At 33.5% G+C, this 19,762-nt stretch overlaps 1 long non-coding RNA gene across 1 annotated transcript in view; it reads right to left on the bottom strand.

Annotated features, from left to right (window-relative positions):
- The window catches only part of LOC145682781 (uncharacterized), a 447,269-nt gene that overhangs the window by 346,963 nt on the left and 80,544 nt on the right, over nucleotides 1-19,762 (bottom strand). The window contains exon 2 of the long non-coding RNA XR_014130954.1: nucleotides 6,553-6,637. This is a non-coding gene — a long non-coding RNA (uncharacterized LOC145682781). The remainder of the gene's footprint in view (nucleotides 1-6,552; nucleotides 6,638-19,762) is intronic.

The raw sequence follows: 19,762 nt of genomic DNA, 5'->3' as shown, positions 1-19,762 counted from the left end.
TTAATATTAAACTTGTAAGTGATGAGAAAAAATACGAGAAGCTTGTAGCAAAACCAAATTATAAGAGTACTACAGTTTTTACGGAAAATTTAGTAGCATTTCACATGAACAAGGTTAAAGTGCAATTTAACAAACCGATCTATGTTGGTATATCAATTCTAGTTTGTCAAAATATTTAATGTACGATTTCCATTATAATGTGATGAAACCAAAATATCAAGACAAAATAGAAGTATGTTATACAGATACCGATAGTTATATATACCATATCCAAACAGAAGATGTGTACGAAGACATGAAAAATTATATTGATTACTTCGACACGAGTGATTACTCTAAAGATAACAGATATAAGATACCACAGGTTAATAAGAAAATACTTGGTAAGATGAAAGATGAACTTAGAGGAACAATCATAGAAGAATTTATTGGTTTAAGATCAAAAATGTATTCGATCAGATTCGAAAAAGATAAATGTTGTAAGAGAGCTAAAGGAGTTATGAAAAATGTAGTAAGTAAAGAACTATTATTTAACTATTATAAAGACTGCTTGTTCAACCAAAAATAATATTATAAGAAGATGAATTTGATTAGAAGTTATAAGCACGATTTGTACAGTATAGAAGTAAATAAGTTAGGTTTAAGTTTTGTGGATGATAAGAGATGTGTTTTAAAGGATGGGGTAACTACTCTATCATGGGGACATTATAAGTTAGAAGAGTTGTAGTTTTAGATTTAAGATTTTAGATTGTATGTTTTTAGATGTAAGTTTTAGATAGTAAGTTTTTAGATGTAAGTTTTAGATGTAAATTGTTTATAGTTAAGTGCTATAAAGTTCTATTTGATTCTTATGTAAATCCTTTTGTAACTAGATTTAATGATTTTTGTAATTTTTGTACCTGGATTTTAGTGATTTTTTGTAATTTTTGTACCTACATTTAGTGATTTTTTGTAATTTTTATAACTAGATTTAATGATTCTTTGTAATTTTTATAACTAGATTTAGTGATTTTTTTGTAATTTTTATGACTAGATTTAGTGATTTTTTGTAATTTTTGTAACTAGATTTAGTGATTTTTTATAACTAGATTTAGTGATTTTTTGTAACTTTTATAACTAAACTTAGTGATTTTTTGTAATTTTGTAACTAGATTTTGTGATTTTTGTAATTTTGTAACTAGATTTAGTGATTTTTTGTAATTTTTGTAATTAGATTTAATGATTTTTTGTACTCAGATGTAAGTTTTTATGATTTTAAATGTCATAAAAGCCTATGCGAACTCACTTTAACATTGTAGTTATGGGAATACTTTGCGTCGTGTAGCTTTGTATAATTAGCTGGTTACTTCTGCGCTGGTTAAAAATATGTCCAAAATGCTTTGTTCTAGATTTTTTGGCCCAGAAGTGACCATGTCCTACTACTTCTCTACAAAATATCTAGTTTTTCCTCCAATTTCTCAACATTATTTAATAATTAATTCTACACCATGCTAGTAGCTTTATAGGCACTATATATACAGTAATAAACCAATAGGGCTAGAAATAAGAGAGAATTATTATCATTACAATTGGAAAACAAACTGTAAATACAATATCCATATTCTCCTCTCCTTCTTTATACGGTATACTGCTGACTGGCTTAATATAATTGTTCGAAAGTTCACACTCTATCATATTTCTTCAACTACCATATAGTCGGAACATCGAAGCTGACTTTCCAATTGCTGAAGTTCCAATTCGCATTGGATTCCTTTTTCGCAACATACGAGCAGAGAACAATCATCTCTAATAAATATCAGAAATTATCTAGGAGTATCGTGATGTAAAAAAAAAATATTTTTTGTTGCTCATTTCCAAGCGAAAACTTCCGTTGGCCATCTTTTTCACTTTGATTTCAATCCTTTTTTAAGTCGATCGAAGAAATCTCGATTATAGTTCAAACGCAGTTTCTTTCTTCCGTCGCATAACTTCAAACAATTATTTTTATAGTCTGACTTCGCAGAGGTAACATGAAGGAACGGCATACCCAACAGGCAATCACAGGGTAACATTTCGACCATTCTAAAAATTACAGTTCGAAAAAGCCCTTAAAAATTCAATTAACGGAATTTCTTCACTCGTGGTGAAGTTGAATCCCAAAGGAGTATGCACAGTTCGTACGTCAATCTTGCTTATATATCGATTAACACAACAACGACTAACCAAATTTCTCGTGACCAAATCTCGATCCTCCATCTACACAAATGTTTGTCAATACATTGTTAAATTTTCCGGAGACAAAAGTTGCTACTAAATCATCTGTCCCCGACGGAATACTATTAAACCTTTCATTTGAGCGAACTAGCCATTGATCCTTTTTATTATTTCCATTTAAGGAACCCGGAGCAATCGAAATCCTGACGTCATCACTCAATTGATTCGATTTTGTCTTATATCTTAAGGAATATTTTTGATCATTCGATCTGACTTCTGAAAATTTTGATAACTTTTTAGAAACAACCATTGTTTCCTTTCCTTTATTAACACCCATCTGTTTATTATATTCTACTTGTTCCCGAGTATGCAAAACAACGTGCTGAGAAATTTGAAGAAGTTCCATCCTACTATTCGGTACATAACTATTAGGCATTCTGAACCTCTGATTCGGATTCATACCACTAAGTATAGTCCTTACCATATCCCCTTCATTAAAACCCAAGTTTAAAATATTCATTGAGACTATTATTAGTCATTAAGAAGCTCACTAAGATGTTGCTTTCTATAGATCCTTTTACTTATTAATGAATGAAAACTAGTTAGAGTAATAAATCTTGAAACCATATTGTATTTAAATTGTTCCCAACTAATGTTATTATTCAACGCTGAAGTTACTGACTTCAGTACAATGCCTTCACATTTTGAAATCAACATGGACAAAATCACATTAACCGAATAATTACTATCCAATAGAATCTGATCTATTTTGACCATCATCTCAAAAATCTGATAGCTATTATTTCCACTCACATTCCTGATACTCGATAGTCTATTTTTTTAAATAAGAATAAGATTTCATGTGAGCATAGCTTAGCATTAACTTGTGTTCTAAATTCAAATGAATGCGGTTAGCTCCCAACTGAGAAGCTGTATTTTGAATAGCTTCTTCTCGATTACCAAAATCATGAACTCTAATTTCTGACTGATTATTGGAATTTATAACAAATCTGTTATTCCCTACTCTAGCAGTCGAACTAAGGATATCCGAGACTATTCTATAATGGTTTCCTAACTCTAGGTATCTGTTATGATTTTGTTTGTTATTTTAAGTGTTAATATTCGGGGGAGAGCCTGAATATCTGCCATGTAATGACCGATCAGAAAAGGTAAAACGATGTTCATTTCTCAATATTATCGGATGTAAATTCATTCATTAATTTGATTAAAGAAAAGTATACTGATGTCATTACGGAAAGAGTGGGTGTGTTAATGGTTATGTAGGTAGGTTATACTTGTCTGAAAACAAACCGTTTAAACAAAACCATTTTAATGTACCAACAAACAAAGAGAAAATTTGTGAAGAACAAATGCAAGATTTAATTCAGCAAGGAATATTAATTGAGGTGGATCATTCCAATTACACTAGTAGTTGTTTTCTAGTTAGTAATACAAATAATACATATAGAATTGTTGGGAATGACTTAATAGTTAACGATCCTGGGAATGAATTAATAGTTGAGAATGAATTAATAGTTAACGATAGTAAAGGCAAGTGAATTACTAGTTAACGATCCTTTTCCTTCTCCGAACATTGAGGAATGTTTGTCAGGGTTATCAAATAAGATGTTTTTCAGTAAATATGACTTACGCCGAGCATGTAACCAAATTGTTTTGTATAATGACTCACGAGAATATAACCACTATTGTTATCCCTAAAGGTTTATGTTAGTATACAAGGGTTCTCGTTAGGCACTATATATAAAGTAATAATCCCAATGGCGCTTGGGATGTTTCAGATACAGCGATAAGTCATTTTGCATTGAAACATTTTAAGCGTTTTAAAAGTATTTAATCACAATTTGAGGTGAAGGTATTACAACACAACAGCGACATTACAAGAATAGTTAATTAATAGATGATATGAAAGTATACTCAATTAAAAGAACGTATACAGTTTCTGGGAACTAATTATTGGTGCTGACAACTCGGTTTAGAAGAGACCTTTGGACAATATTAACTCTCGCCGCTCGAGTGTGAAAGAGATTACTAGACCGTGCTGTTCTAGCGGGAACACGAAAATTTATCTGACTTAACTACTGTTCACATGATATGTGGCCATTTTCACTTTTTGCAAAAATATTAGGTCAGAAATGTTATTTCTCACTATGGAAGGTTAGATATTGAGGGATTTTAAAACGTAATTTTTTGGAAGTGTTCTTAGGTGAGGCACTCGGTAGGATAAAATGGCTTAAAAGAAATTCATTACGGAATTTAATTTTTTAGTGAGTAAGGCAGGCCATAGGCTAGATAAGAGAACAGTAGTCAAGAGTGGGAGCAACATATGACTTATAGAAAAAGCTTAAGTAATTAGGAATTTTTGTGCCAGTGAAGCGTTAAAGGAGTCCCAGTTTTCTCATAGCAGTACACGTTATTGTGCTTATATGATCCTCAAAAGTAAGCTTACTGTAATGATAGTACCAAGATCTTTGAAAGAGGAGACGGGGCTTATGATCTTACGAACAATTTTGTAAATGTGTTATAGGTTCCTTTTTAGAGAAATCGTAAGAGAAGCACATTTTGTAATGATTAAGCTAAGTTTCCAGGAGTTACACAAGTTGAGAAGGATGGAAGAATAATGTTGAGGAGTTATCGCCTTGTACTCGGATTGAACTCGGGTTTGCAGTCATCAACGAATAAAATAATATTGGTGGAGCTTTTTGTGAACAAAGAAGTCAGATAATATATGTATAATAGGATGAGAAATGGTCCCAGGGCACTGTCTTGAGGAACTCCAGAAATTACGGGAATAAAATCAAAAAAGTAACCTTAAAATGAAACTCGTTGTGTCCTAGTACGGAGATAGATTTAAAGAAGACTAAGTAATTTGCCATGTAAATTGAATCTAGAATGAAGTTTGTATACAAGAAGATAGTGTGGGAATGAATTGAAAGCCTTATCTAGGTCCAAATAGAAAATGTCGAGTTGAGAATTTACTGAGATTCTGTCCACAGCATCGTACAGAACTGTTAAATTAGTAACACAAGATTTTCCTGGCAACAAGCCGTGTTGTGAGAGTTTATAAATGGAGCAACAAATTGAAATATCATGTTTTTGATTATCTTTTCACAAACGAGTGAGAGAGGATCAGCTCTCTTCCAACAGGTAGGAAAGACACTTTCTACAAAACAGCTATTTAACAAATTCGAAAGGTTTTGAGAAAGTGAATTGGGAACGCTGCGTAGGAAGCAAGTGTAAATTTCTTCTGGCCCTAAGACCCGCTGCGGGGTCCACCTCAAAGTGGTATTCGTACAAGACTAAGATAAAGGATAAACAGGGTGAAGAGGGAGAGGGAAGGAAGGAGAAGCGGGATGGGATGAAGCAAAGCTACTAGCAAAATATTCATTAAAAACCTTAGACTTTTTCATTTGCACATGCATTTTTGTAGGTCAGTTTAGTCCGTATACTAGAACTATTTGTCAATTAGTGTATAGAATATTACTTGTATCAATTGTAATGGGCTCAATGTACTACTCGTACTTTCTTTTCATAAGATATTTACTATGACTTGTAATATCTGTAAAGTTCCTGTAAGTATATTCACTGGGAAAATCCTTCCATATCTTCAATGCACTTTTTGTTGCGAAGTATGCACTTTAGTTCCTCATCAAACGACGGGGACAACTTTAAGAAGGTCTCTTACGGAAGGGCACAAAATCTTTAACCACAGCCTGTATGCCGTCAGTAGATTTGACTATTTTCTAAACTAATATTTAAGTTATAAATATAGAATATCACTATAAATTCATAATATCATTATAATCATTCATTTCTTAACTGACGTTCTCAAATTATTATCTAAAAAAATCTCTAAACCTTGTAAAATAATTATTACAATTACTTCATTTGCGGTCTTGTTCCTGTAAGAGAATTCGTCAAGGCTGTTCAGGAAGTAACTCAAAATTAAAAATCCATATTCAAATTTTACTTTCTTTGTAACATTAAACATTTGGACAACTATACACAAGTAAGTGCTTTTATGTTACGGAAAACAAAAACAGTAAAACAAATAGATACAACTTAGCTTGTCTTCCCTAATTACAGCTTTCAGTAAATTGATGTTCATTTTCAGGTTAGTGTTCATGTTAGTTACATCAATTTGAAATTATTTAAAATTTTAAAATTATCATTAAGCTATTAAGGTCTGTATTCGTAGTTGCAGCAGCAAGTTTGATTTAAAATATATATATATATATATTAAATAAATTTATTTTGTCTCTAACGAAGACTTGTTCCTTAGATTATGAAAGCTATATAAGATGATTGTAAAAACGGACAGGATTGTAAAAACGCACTTACCATCAACATGAGGAACACATGTCATCAAGTAGAAAATGCTTAAGAGCACAGCAACTGTTTTAAATACTTCCATTTTTTACCCCACCTAGAAGTAAAATATGACATCCATACTGTTATATACACATAATAAGGATATTGCTTTTAAATCTACGATACGCTATAAAGATATTTGTAATGTTTCAAATATGATGTTCCATTTGATTCTTATGAAACGAACTATCTAAACATATTTAGTAGCTTCATTTAACACTACCTTATCAAAATTATTAGTTTGATAGTCATTTTGTCAAACACGTGTGAACATTTAGCTTCTAACTTAAAATTGCATTGATTTGTTATATTTTTGAAATTATTAGATTAAATGATTTCATCTTCAGAAAAGAATCAATGAGTTATATCTTAAAATAATATAATATAATTTATAAAATAATATAAATTCTGCTATTTAAAATTTTTGGCTTAACATTTATCTTGTTTCTCAATTTTTGTACGACGATACAGACGATATAGCAGGATAATGACTATATTTTCAACAGAAATATTTACAGGAAGTTCTGTGAAATTTTAGGTGTCATTAACACGTTTCTTTCCATGAATATATCATAATCATTCTATACTTAGAATAATGTTTCCAGGACTAAATTTATTTATTGAGCAAATTCCCAGGAAAAGCATAACTTTGCCATTTTACACAGCAAAATATTGACGAAAGAAAAAAAGACAACTAAAATAACATAAAAAAACCGTGCTAAAGAACGCTGTAAGAGTAACAGTATTTCGTCAGAAATCACTTAATTGCTGTTCCTGATACCGGGTAGTTCGAAAAAATTAACGTTAGTTATTAAACTATTATAACAGTTCGGTAGTCTGTAAAACGAAAGATATCTGTATAATTGCCAACCTAGAGTGGGCAAGATGGAAAAGGTAGATATTCTGGCTAACGTGGGAAGGGACATATTAAGTTAGTTCCTGAAGTAATGTTTTCGTTCTGAAGTTTCGATTAACTATTTTACGATGAAATTTCAGGTTAGAGGTATTTTTCGTATTCCCTGTGTATTAGGATGGCGCAAAGGTTCATTTTTACATAATATTCGACGTGCAAGAGCACGAAACTAGAGTACAGAAATAAAGAAATTGAGATTTGAGCCAAGTTTGATGAGATGTGTATTTGGTGTCATGGCCTGTATGCGAGAGCAATGTTCGATTTTGGATGCTATTATAGTTTTAGGAAAGTTGCTTATGATGAAAGTGTGCTTAGTACAGTAAATCGATAAAGAAGCCCCAACATGCGCATGGAATTCTTGTAGATTGGGTTGTTGTTTTTAGGGAATGTGAATTTCGAATCAAAGATGACACCATGATCACTGTGACTGGAAGAAATTGTAAAAGGAAATCAATTATACCTTATGTGGAGCGAACATAATTTTTTTACGAACCAACTCTAATTACAATTCCTTACTGTTCATTTTCAAGTGCAAGATTTTACATAAGCCTATAAGGTAATCCATGCTTTTCTGTAACACAATTGATTCATGGAGACACGAGATTCTCTGTATAATTTACGGTCTTCAGCGAAAAGCAGAAGGACACTAGGATTAAGTGATAAGTTCGAGCAAGTATCATCCATATGTAGGAAAAATAGCATGGGGCCAAGTACATTCCTTTGACATCATGGGCTGCGAATTAATGTCGCCCCGAAAAGAATAACTCTCTCTTTACTGTCCTTCACGTAACTGAGATTAAAGAGAGATATTTACCAAGTACATGCTGTTCCATAAAGATTGGCAGCACTCTTTATTGTTGTTTTCAGGAAAAAATATCTAAGCCCAACATCGGGTATCGACGGCAGAAAGGGAACCAGGTTTGAACCTACAAACCAACATTTGCAATCGGGAAAAGATTTGCAGTTGTGTATTTCTTCTTTTAAATGTAATAATACTTGTTATGAAGTGTAGATAAAAACAAATATTGATTGAAATACGGTACTCAATGATGCATTATTTCGAAACATTAATCTCAGTATATGGTTAATACGTATAATAAATAATATATAATAAATATGAAATAACATCTTGATATGTAAAATATCCTTTCCTTATGCAAATGACTGATGAATGTTAAGACATAGAACATATTTCTCGCCTACGTAGTGAAAAAAATCAAAATTGAACAGTAAATAAAAATTTCATTGCCTTGTAAGTCCGCTATATGTCGCTAGAAGAAGATTACCAAACGTGCATGTAATAGCTTAGTTGTAAGCTGTTGGATTTCAAATCGTAATGTCAAGAGTTCGATTTCCAAATGCTTCATAGGTTTTTTTATGAAATTCTTTTTTTCGTAATGTCCAAAAAATTATATAAAAAATTTACATCACATCTTATGAAGTATATTTGTTTGCTACTGTTATATAGAGTGCACTTTACAACACTCTCATAACAGCATATTATTTACGTTCTTGAAATATATTCTTATAGGGATAAACATGTGTATAAACAGACAATCGAAAGTCGGATAGTGGTTCCACACGAACAAATTTTCCAGATACCCCTAACGTCACGTGAAGAGACTTAAATTCTTTTACAACGGAGAGTCTTTATATAGAGTTTCAGTTTAATTCTGTGATATGTTTTCCTATATGCATCTCTCACCGTCTCGATTTGTGTGTGTGTGTGTGTATGTAAGTGTTTCGCAATATTCCAAGTTTAGTGCAACGGTTGCAACATATATGAGTATCATTGTCACCGAGTACCGGAAATTCAAAGTCGTGTTTCTTCATATTGGTTTTATCTTTTCATGTTAGATCAAAGGCAGCAGCTAATTTTCTGTTAGTAGTATTGCACAAAAGTCGGATACAAGGTGTGGTTTACTGCTATAAATATTTACAGAAATTTGTATGTAGCCCTGGAAAGGTTGTTTTTGCGGGTTAAGGTGGAGATATTAATATTGTGGCCAAGACCTTCCTGAATGAATTACACGCTCCATTCTTCTCGGCATGGAAACAATTCAACTGGTGACAAATCTATCTCTTTCCCCTACATCTAGTTCTGTCTCTGCTTTTTCTCTGTTATATTAGGCCTTTGCGCTCTCCCAGTTGGTAATATGAATACTTTATTTGTGCAACCTCGAAATAAATTGCATATATGCACATTTTCACTACAATTTGTCGGCACCCAAAAGGAAAAGTGTAAGTAGTTATTCACGTGTCCCTCCCCGAAAGAAATTCTTAAATACGCCACTGTATATTGATTGTTTTTGACGCTTCCTACCCATATACTTGGAAAGTGCGAAGTACAAGGGATATGAAGGGGAAATCCCCTTTGGTGATGCTGGATGTATGCTACAAATAGAGGCATCATTTGAGACTTCGCTTGACGGAGGCAAGAGCACCACCGACATAAGACTTTCACGTTTTGTACTAGTATATTAATACACAATTGATTAAAGTATATGTATTCCTCAAACTCTCGTGGGTTTATTGTGCCCTCTTTTTGCCCTAAATGACGCCCTTGGCTACAACTGTCATAGTCTCTCTTGCTATTGTCATCTGAAATGACCCCTGGTTATAGAATACATCCAGCATTGCGAAAGAGAATTTTCACTTATCCCCCTTGTAATTCGCACTGTCCACTGATAAGGACACGAAGACTAAGAACATTTTTTACACAACGACTATGGTAACCATAATATAACTAGTGATATCAATATATATCGGCGCATTTAGAATTTTATTTCGGGAGGGTGATGCACAACACTTGAATAAGCACTTATATAAGCGAAGGAGAGGAACTGAAATGTTATGAAATTGTGGGATGGTAGCCCGGTTTTGTGTATTCATACGGCTAGCATATTGGCCTGCGGAACCAGAGATCCTAGTTTCAATTCTCTCGCAAAGTAACAATTTTATGTGTACTCCTTTGTACTCAAATAAACAATCCCTACATTTTAACTTCGATAAAAATTATGTATATTACTCGTAAATTATTTGCAAGAAAATACAAATTGCAACAAAAATGGTTTGCTGTAAATAACCCTATGACCTCTGATAATAATAACTCTATTACTAAGTACCACTTCATAAACCTAGTTCGCAAAACAATTATCGAAATTTGTTTTGTGTGTAACTTGAATAAAATACTAATTGAGGCTAAAATGTATAAAATTAATATTTGGGAAAACAGATAAAAAGGTTCCCTTGCGCGGGAATCGAACTCAAGAACTCTGAGGCTAGAATAATATTTTAAAAATTATTAGCATACTTGTCTTCGGTGAGAGACATTTGAGTTTGAACCGGAAAGTAAATCCGGTTTCAGAATGTAAAAGCGCATATGGTTTAATAAAGAGGAAGATATTTTACTGGCAGTTTTCCAGAGTAGGATGACCGATTGATTTACATGTAACATTTCCCAAGTGTAACACTCCAATTTTGATAAAATTTAGGAGTTAGATATCACACGTAAATGAATACGTGCTTTTTTTACTTTCTGCAGAAGCCCCCATCCAATTGTTTGAAAGTTGACGCCCGAAAGGCAAGAAGAACTCTGCCGAAATGAATGAGACTGTGCACAGATATTTTAGGCGTAAAAAGGAGGTAATACGTATTTCGTATTTTCATGAAAAAATGGGCGGAGTGTGAACGCTGTCTACGTGTCCACTGTTTGCAATGCCTCCAACTACGAGTCGTCAGTTGTAACGATTATGGGCGTACCTCTCTGCATGCGAGTGCTATTACCAGACTCCCAGTATCTAAAGTTATTACCTCACCCACCAGTTAACAGCTATCTTTCCAAAAAGAATACTCCTCTGGAGGAGGGGGCCGCGGTGGCTCAGCGGTAGAGCGTTCCCCTCTGGTTCTTTGGGTCCCGGGTTCGATCCCAGCCCCTACCAAGTGAACTTTGTGGTGGACAAACACCGTGTGAGTGGGTATTCTCGGGGTGCAAAAGTTTCCTCACATTTTCTTCATTTCACCATTTCATTTATTTCTCATAATCACAGTCTCCTTTAGCCTAACCGGCGTAAGCGTGGGACGTAAAACAAAGATCTCATTTCATTCATTTTACTTCCTCTGGAGGAGGATTGATAGAACCCTAACTTCAAATAATTAACTTCACGAAGTTTGTTTTCGACCAGATCGGTTTAAGATCTCCTTTTTCCCTTATTTCCTTTAACTTACACAAGCGAGGCAGAGAGAAAAGATGCGTTAAATATCTCTTAATACTTTAAATATCCTAGAACAAGCTTTCTTGTCGACCAGTTCTAGATTAGCCTTTTTATTCACTCTATTTGCAAGAATCTTGGATAGTTCTTAATACAACTAGCATACCAGACTCAAATTATAATGAAAACTCATCAAATTTCCTCTTTTTGATATCTTTATTTCAATAAAGAGCGAATTATAGCTGAGAATGGTCTATGATTTGTAGATAAAATATATATTTGTCTCTATTTGCCCTCCCGAGACTTAGAAGGGCTTAAGTATAACTCTATACTAATCCGTAAAGAATAGGAAATTAGTTTCTACTATAATAGATCTAAGAATTTCCTACTTTAGTCCTTAAGACAAAATTACATAAACTAATACTCTAATTAATCACGGTCCACTCAGGACACGTTCTCTTACAAGCTGATAAAGCGAAGGAATTTACAGTACTAAAGGTGCCTTCACCAGTTATCCAGCACCTGGCCTAAACCTAAGCGAGGAAAATCCTGGAACCAGACCATCCTCAAGAGGGATACTATCTAACGATTTACTAGGAATAGGTTCAGAGAGGAAATAGGAATATACCCTAATAAGAGAACTTTCTAGATCAGCACTCAGATCTATACAGATAGCTTAAAAATTTTCCAGTCCAATAGCATTCTAGAGCGGAACTACATGTGTATTTCAAAAGCAAACAATCAGCCTGGCCTTATATATCCATACGTCAGAAGCACTCGAACCAGGAGCCCTCCAATTCAAAAGCAATAAGCCTATACACTAGACCCAAGCAAGGAGCCAAGGCAAACTCTATTGTAAACTACTACCACTGAATTTCCTTGTTAAAGCATTTAAAGAGAAATCGCGAGCTAAACATTATACAAAATAAAATTATATTTATTTATTTCCTTAGATTGAGAAGTAAAACAAATAAAGCTCTGCGCTACCCGTGGACTCACTTGCCCACTCGCTATACTATTCATGAACTTTTCGGCTAATTCTGAAAATACCCTCAAGACAGTCATCATTTAAACTGTTTTATCCAAGGAATTCCCATTCCGTGAAATGGAACCAGAGAAAAACAAAACTCCCTCTCCTGCTATTCGAATCACTAAATGGTTCCCCACGTCACGAGAATGCCTTTTATGTATATGTGAGGTTCGTAAAGATATCCTGTTTTTGTAGCAAAACTACCTATAGAACCATTATAACAATATAGATATACGGAAATTTTAAATAAACCCTCGTATTACCCAAACAATTCCTCGCTTTTCCAGACAGCCCAGCATCCCCCGTCAGACCAAATTAGGTAAGGAATTTTGCTACTCTCTTTACTGACACCCACGCAAAATAGACATGAGCAAAAACAACAAATTCTACGTAATAATAGTTTTATTCATAATTATTAACTTTTTCATATTAACGGACGCATCAATATTTCCTATACAAGTTCAATTGAGAAACAATTTATTTATTGTTCCTTAGTAGTGGAGCAGTGAAGTGAAAATTAAGTGTTTTCTATGAACTGTTTTGTCTTGATAGTGTATTCTTGCACTGCTCAACAGGCTACAAACTGAGGCTCTCAAAAGACGCGCGTCAGAGTGTTTACAAACTTCATGATAGTACTACGTATTGAGTTTGCACTTTCAGACATACTTTATTCAGTTGCATAGATATTTAGTGTTTAAATAATTCAATATATCTGGCATCGAAGTATAAAATTGTGTAAGAGAATGCAACTTTGTTTCTAACATTTTATTGTGTTGTACGTCAATGACGAACTTACAATGGTTTCGTCTGCCTATAAGTGACGGCGAATTAGAAGATGTAATTGAAATTTGTACCACGAAGATCGTGATATTTTATATGCCGAAGAGAACCTTTTATGCAACATAATGAGAGTGAAATATCTCCAGTGAATTCCTTTGTCATTAGTTGATTCACCGCACTCATTCGGTCGTAAAAATCGTGCGCATTAACGATATCGTCCCGTGATCGTGTACAAGTTATTGGGCCATTTTATATCAAGTGATAATTTTTGAGAATAGTTCAAAAGTGTTATTGTGTTATCACGCGTTTTTAGATGTATCAAATATAAGTATTTTGCAAATATCTATATCTTTATCTATATCTATCTATCTATCAATATATATATATATATATATATATATATATATATATATATATATATATATATATATATATATATATATATATATATATCCTCACGGCATTGTAAAGGCTCTACATTTTTATTATACATTTATTATTGCAACCGGGTGTTTCTGACTGCAGTATACGGTAGCCCGATCATCACCCTTGTTCTTCGCGCGCACAGTCATTCGAAAAACTAAAAACGTACTCTGTACACAAACAGGTTATGGTTGTGAACTCGGAAAGCCTGGTACTTCTGTTTGTCAAGGTCAAAAAGTGGGAGAAAAATGATGTTTAGATTGTAAAGAGGGTGCAACAGTGACTCATGCTTGTAACAAACATTTTCATTTGCAGTTCGTGCACATTCCCTCTGTAGTTCTACTGTGGCACAACGTTTATTGTAACTGTATAACTATTGCAAACTGCTTGTAGGACTATTGGCGTATGTGACGACCGAAACCATGTTGTCAGCTCTGACTGCGATAAGGCACTGCCGTACTGTTTTTGCTTTTTTCTCCTTTGCCATTTGTGAGACGCCAAACATGTTGTTTTTGCTTGTTGCACGCGCTGAACGGGTTCCTGCGGAGGGAAGTATTTAAGAAATTGACTACATATTCTTCTTTACGATAGTTTTAAATTGGTTAACTGTTGAAAAGAATACGAAAATAAAGCTGTACTTGTAAATGCATATTAGTCGGGGACGTAGCTACTGGCAAACGTAATATTATTGGGTTCTGAATAAAACTTTAAATGAAGCTCAGCGTGCGTATACTACAACTGAACAGGAAGCACTAGCGATAGAATTTCTATTCGTAAATGGGGACATCTACTGTATGGTAAACATGTTAAGGTGTATACTGACCTTAATTCATTAGAGTACCTACATAAAATCAGAAATTGGAACTTTCGTTTAGCTCATTGGAGTCTTGAATTACAAAGTTTTGATTTGAAAATCATTCATATTCGCGGAATAAAGCTAGTGACGCCTTGTCTCACATTGTTTTAGCTCCTGAAACTGAAATTCATACGGCGAATAACTCCGAAACATTACCATCGTTTTCCGGAAATATGACCATACAGAAATAAATTGAAAAACAACGTGAGCATCCAGGATATTATTCAGTCATGGAATTCCTTCAAAAGCCTACCGACCCATATTCGAAAGCGAAAAACAAAACTCTCGAAAATTTTTATAAACTTGAGAATGGTGTACTTTTTTTTAAAAAAAAGTTACTTTCCCAAATTCCTGCTGAATTTGTATTCCACCTTCATCAGTTCGTGTCGTTGTAGAACATGTGCATTGTCAACGAGTTCACTTCGGAATTGAAAAAAACTTTGGTTTTGTGAATGAAATTCTTATTGGAAATCCATGAGAAAAGATATTAATAATTCTATTAATAACTTTATAGTATGTAAAAAAAGCAAAGGTAGAAACATCACTTCCGGCAAGACCAATGGAAAGTATTACTGTTAATGGCAGTACGTATTTCCATTGACATCTTAGGGCCGTATGTTTCTTCTTCATCAGGTTATAAGTGTGCATTGTCAATTATGGATGTTTCTACTAGATATTATACTTTGTACCCCATGCGAAATGCAACCATTAAGTGTGTTTTACGTTGAATTGAAATCTTTGAGTTTTACGTCGCACGGTTATGCCGGTTATTCTAAAGGAGACAGTGATGATGAGTAATGAATGAAATGGTGGAATGAAGAAGGTAGGAGGAAACGGGAGAACTCCGAGAAAACCCACGCAGACGATGTTTGTCCACCACAAAGTTCACTTGTCGGAGGCTGGGATCGAACCCGGGACCCCAAGCACCAGAGGTTAACGCTCTACCACTGAGCCACCGCGGTAACTTGAAAACGTAGAAGCAAAGTTTCCCTCCAAGACAATGAGTTATTCACAATTTGTAAAGCGTTTGCAACGCAATTTTCTTATTAGTTCCCTCTATATAATTATTAAATTTTAACCTTATATTCTTTCTTTCCTTGCTTCGGGGATTGAAACATGTTAACAAATATTCGGAGTAGGGTCTTCCACACTTAATGCAGGGAGTATACTTATATATACGTCGAGCGTAACGAGCTCGCATGTGTCGAGTTTATTTCATTTTTAAGTAAATGAAATAATTTTAATGTTCTATTTACCTATGTGTTTTAATATGTAATTTTGGTGAATCATGAAATAATTACGTGAACTTTGTCTTATGTATTAATTGTATTGAATTACTTTAAATCCTTTGATAAATGTTTTATGTTAGAATGTAAATGAACATACCATTTTGAACTTTATGAATAATGTTGATGATTTAATTCTAGTAAATTTTTGTTTACCAAATAGTAAGAAGTACTTTATTTTTATGAAAAGTGAAAAGATAACAATTTGAATCATTTAGCGATATATTAGCTTTTTAAACAGTGTTATATATTTTATTTTAGAATAAATGAGTATTGTTGCGGAATACTAAATTAATTATCAGAGTTTAGATTTGTTACAGTATATTTAGTATGTATTACCTATATCTTGTTTTGCATTGTTAAAAATGGCATTGAATAAGATACTTCATTGAATACAATACCTTATCAAACATAATATCTTACCAAATAAAATACTTTATTAAATATGGTGTTTCATTGAATACATTATTGCATTGAATATATTAATATGTTTGTATAATTTGGTATGAATTTAAAAAAATATTATGAAACACAATATTGAATAATACGTCAAGCTATAAGTGATCATTGATTTATATTCAAGCATTGAAATTGTGTTTGTATTTACATTTTGAGAAATGATTAAAATTAAAGAAAGATACGAAGCAACAGCAATAATATAATAGGACTTAAAAGACATTTACGAAATTGCCAACACGTTATCGTATATAGCACAAGCGTTCGTTATTCCACGGATTTTCGTGATTACGTGTTCTCTAGCGAACATGTGAACTTTAATACTTCAGTGTAAACAAACTTAAAACAAGTTTAACCCTTTATGGACTGATGGAGTGAAGTGATTGTGGTACTATGCTGTAGTGTGATTATGAGGATTTGCACTCCAGGGTTCTTGCCCACTTCTTTGGTACGCATTAGTGGACAGACGGTCCACCGCCATTTATAACAATATAGATATACGGAAAATTTAAATCAACCCTCGTATTTCATAACGCCAATTCTTGGAAATAAAACGCAACCAGCCAACATTCGGAGGAGAGCGAAACACAGGGATTTTTTACCCAAACAATGCCTCGCTTTTCCAGACAGCCCTGCATCCCCGGTCAGACCAAATTAGGTAAGGGATTTTGCTACTCTCTTTACTGACGTCCACGCAAAATAGACATGAGCAACCACAACAAATTCTACGTAATAATATAGTTTTATTAATAATTATTAACTTTTTCATATTATTGAACGCACGGATATTTCCTATACAAGTTCAATTGAGAAACAATTGATATATTATTCCTTAGTAGTGGCGCAGTGAAGTGAAAATTAAGTGTTTTCTATGAACTGTTTTGTCTTGATAGTGTATTTTTGCACTGCTCAACAGGGTACAAACTGAGACTCTCAAAAAACGCGCGACAGAGTTTTTTACGAACTTCATGATAGTACTACCTATTGAGCTTGCACTTTCAGACATATTTTATTAAGTTGCATAGAATTTTAGTGTTCAAATAATCAAACATATCTCGCATTGAAGTATAAAATGGTGTAAAAAAATGCAACTTTGTTCTAACATTTTATTGTGTTGTACGTCAATGACGAACTTACAATGGTTTAGTCTACGTATAAGTGACGGCGAATTAGCAGAGGATTTAATTGAAATTTGTACCACGAAGATCCTGATATTATATATGCTGAAGAGAACCTTCTATGCAACATGATGAAACTGAAATATCTGCAGTGATTTCCTTTATCATTATTTATTAACCGCACTCATTCGGTCGTAAAAACCGTGCCCATGAACGATATCGTCCCGTGATCGTGGACAAGTTATTAGGCCATTTTATATCAAGTGAAAAATTTTGATAATAGTTCAAAAGTGTTCTTTTGTTATCACGCGTTTGTAAATGTTTTGTTTTTATGAAAAGTTAGTATCAAATATTAATATTTTGCAAATATATATATATTCTCTTCTAATATGCTTTGGAAAGTAATGTTTAATTGCATTAAAGTGTATGATTTTACATTGTCCATTTCTTAGTGAATGGAGGATACTAAAATTTAAGTACGTGCGTGACCTAAAGTAGGATTTAACAACGATTCTGATTTGGAAGAATGTCTTACTTGGTTAGCAGATAAGCGCGTAGATTCCATTGAAGAGCATATGAAAACATTTGAGAAAGTCTTGGAAAGGTTTAGAGAATATAATATTACTGTGTCCCTGGATAAATGTTTTTATTTGTCGTATTAACTAGCTAAGCTATGTTATAGAAGACAACCAGATGGAAATAGATACTAGTAGAGTTTCAGCTATTAAAAATATACCACCTCCGAGAAACAGACGTGGGTTGATGAAAATTTTGAGTTTATTTAACTATTATTCCAAGTTTACATATGAAGTTCAAGAGTTAATGCGACCAATTAGTGCTTTGAAGTAACCTAAGGTAAAATTTGAGTAGACCAAGGAGCATCGAAGATTGTTAGGTAGGCTAAATAATTTGTTAATTGAACATGTAATTTTAAAAACGCGTGATTAAAATAAAAGATTCGTTGATAATGTCGACGTGTCAGGGAAGAGCATAGCGAGGTGCGTTTCACAAGAAAACGAGAAAGGCAACTTTCATCATGTAGCTTATTTCAGTAAACGACTCTCGGAGGCTGATAAGCACCGGAGTATTTCTGAAATTGAGTTTATTAGCCTTGTCAAAACTATATCTCGTTATAAACGTTATTTAGTAAATGAATTTTACGTGCTCACGGATAATAAGGCGTTAACCTGGATATTAAACAATAGTAAAAGACTCCTTAAATTTTCCATTGATAGAAACGTTATGTCAGTTTGATTTTAAGATCAAATATGTTCGGTCAGCTGATAACACAGTAGCAGATTTTTTAACCAGGATGTAAGACTTTTTTGAATTTCCAGTTTTAGAAGGACCAGTTGGATTAGCTGCCTTTAAGAATAACATGAAAAAGGCGAATATGTGGAAGCTTCCTTGGCTGAAGATTCTACAGATAAGTTGCAGCGGGAAGATATCGAGCTAATGCGATAATAGAACAATTAGAGCGTGGGGAAGATGTTTCTGGCTATTTCTAAATAATAAGATCCTATGAAGAAAACTATTGTAATTCCTAAGAAATTACAAAAAGTTCTGATTGAATACCATCATGATGATAAAATAGTTGGGGGGACATTCTGGAACTTATAGAACATTGAAGAAGCTAGTGAGGAAATTTACTTGGAAGGATATGAAGGAACACTTTAAGGAGTATGTTACCACGTGCGACATTTGTCAGAAAACGAAAGAAGTGAATCAGAAGAAGATGGGAAATTTGGTTTCTGAATTCAGCAGAAGAATAAACGCCAATTGGATGTTTGATATTGTAGGAGCTTTTCCGAATTCAAATGGGTATAGGTTCATCTTAATTGGAGTCGATATTGCAAGTAGGTTTGTTGTATTAGAAAAGTTGAGGAATATCAATTCAACGGTGATAGTCAATAAGATGATGGGGATTTTCAGCCGGTTAGGTTTCCAGCAGACCGTATCGACGGCTAACGCTTCAATTTTGTGTCAGAGACTTTTAAAATATTCCTATTTGGATTAGGTATTCGTCATATTAGATTGAGTCCATATAAGCCTCGAGGAAATGCATTTGAAAGATTTATCAAGACCATGAAGGCGGCTTAATGAGCTT

The sequence above is a fragment of the Thermobia domestica genome, chromosome 4, assembly GCF_964235325.1.
Source record: "Thermobia domestica chromosome 4, izTheDome1.hap1.1, whole genome shotgun sequence".
Classification (NCBI taxonomy): Eukaryota; Metazoa; Arthropoda; class Insecta; order Zygentoma; family Lepismatidae; genus Thermobia; species Thermobia domestica.
The sequence above is the reverse complement of the archived record's forward strand: the minus strand, read 5'-3'. Positions and strand labels throughout refer to the sequence as shown.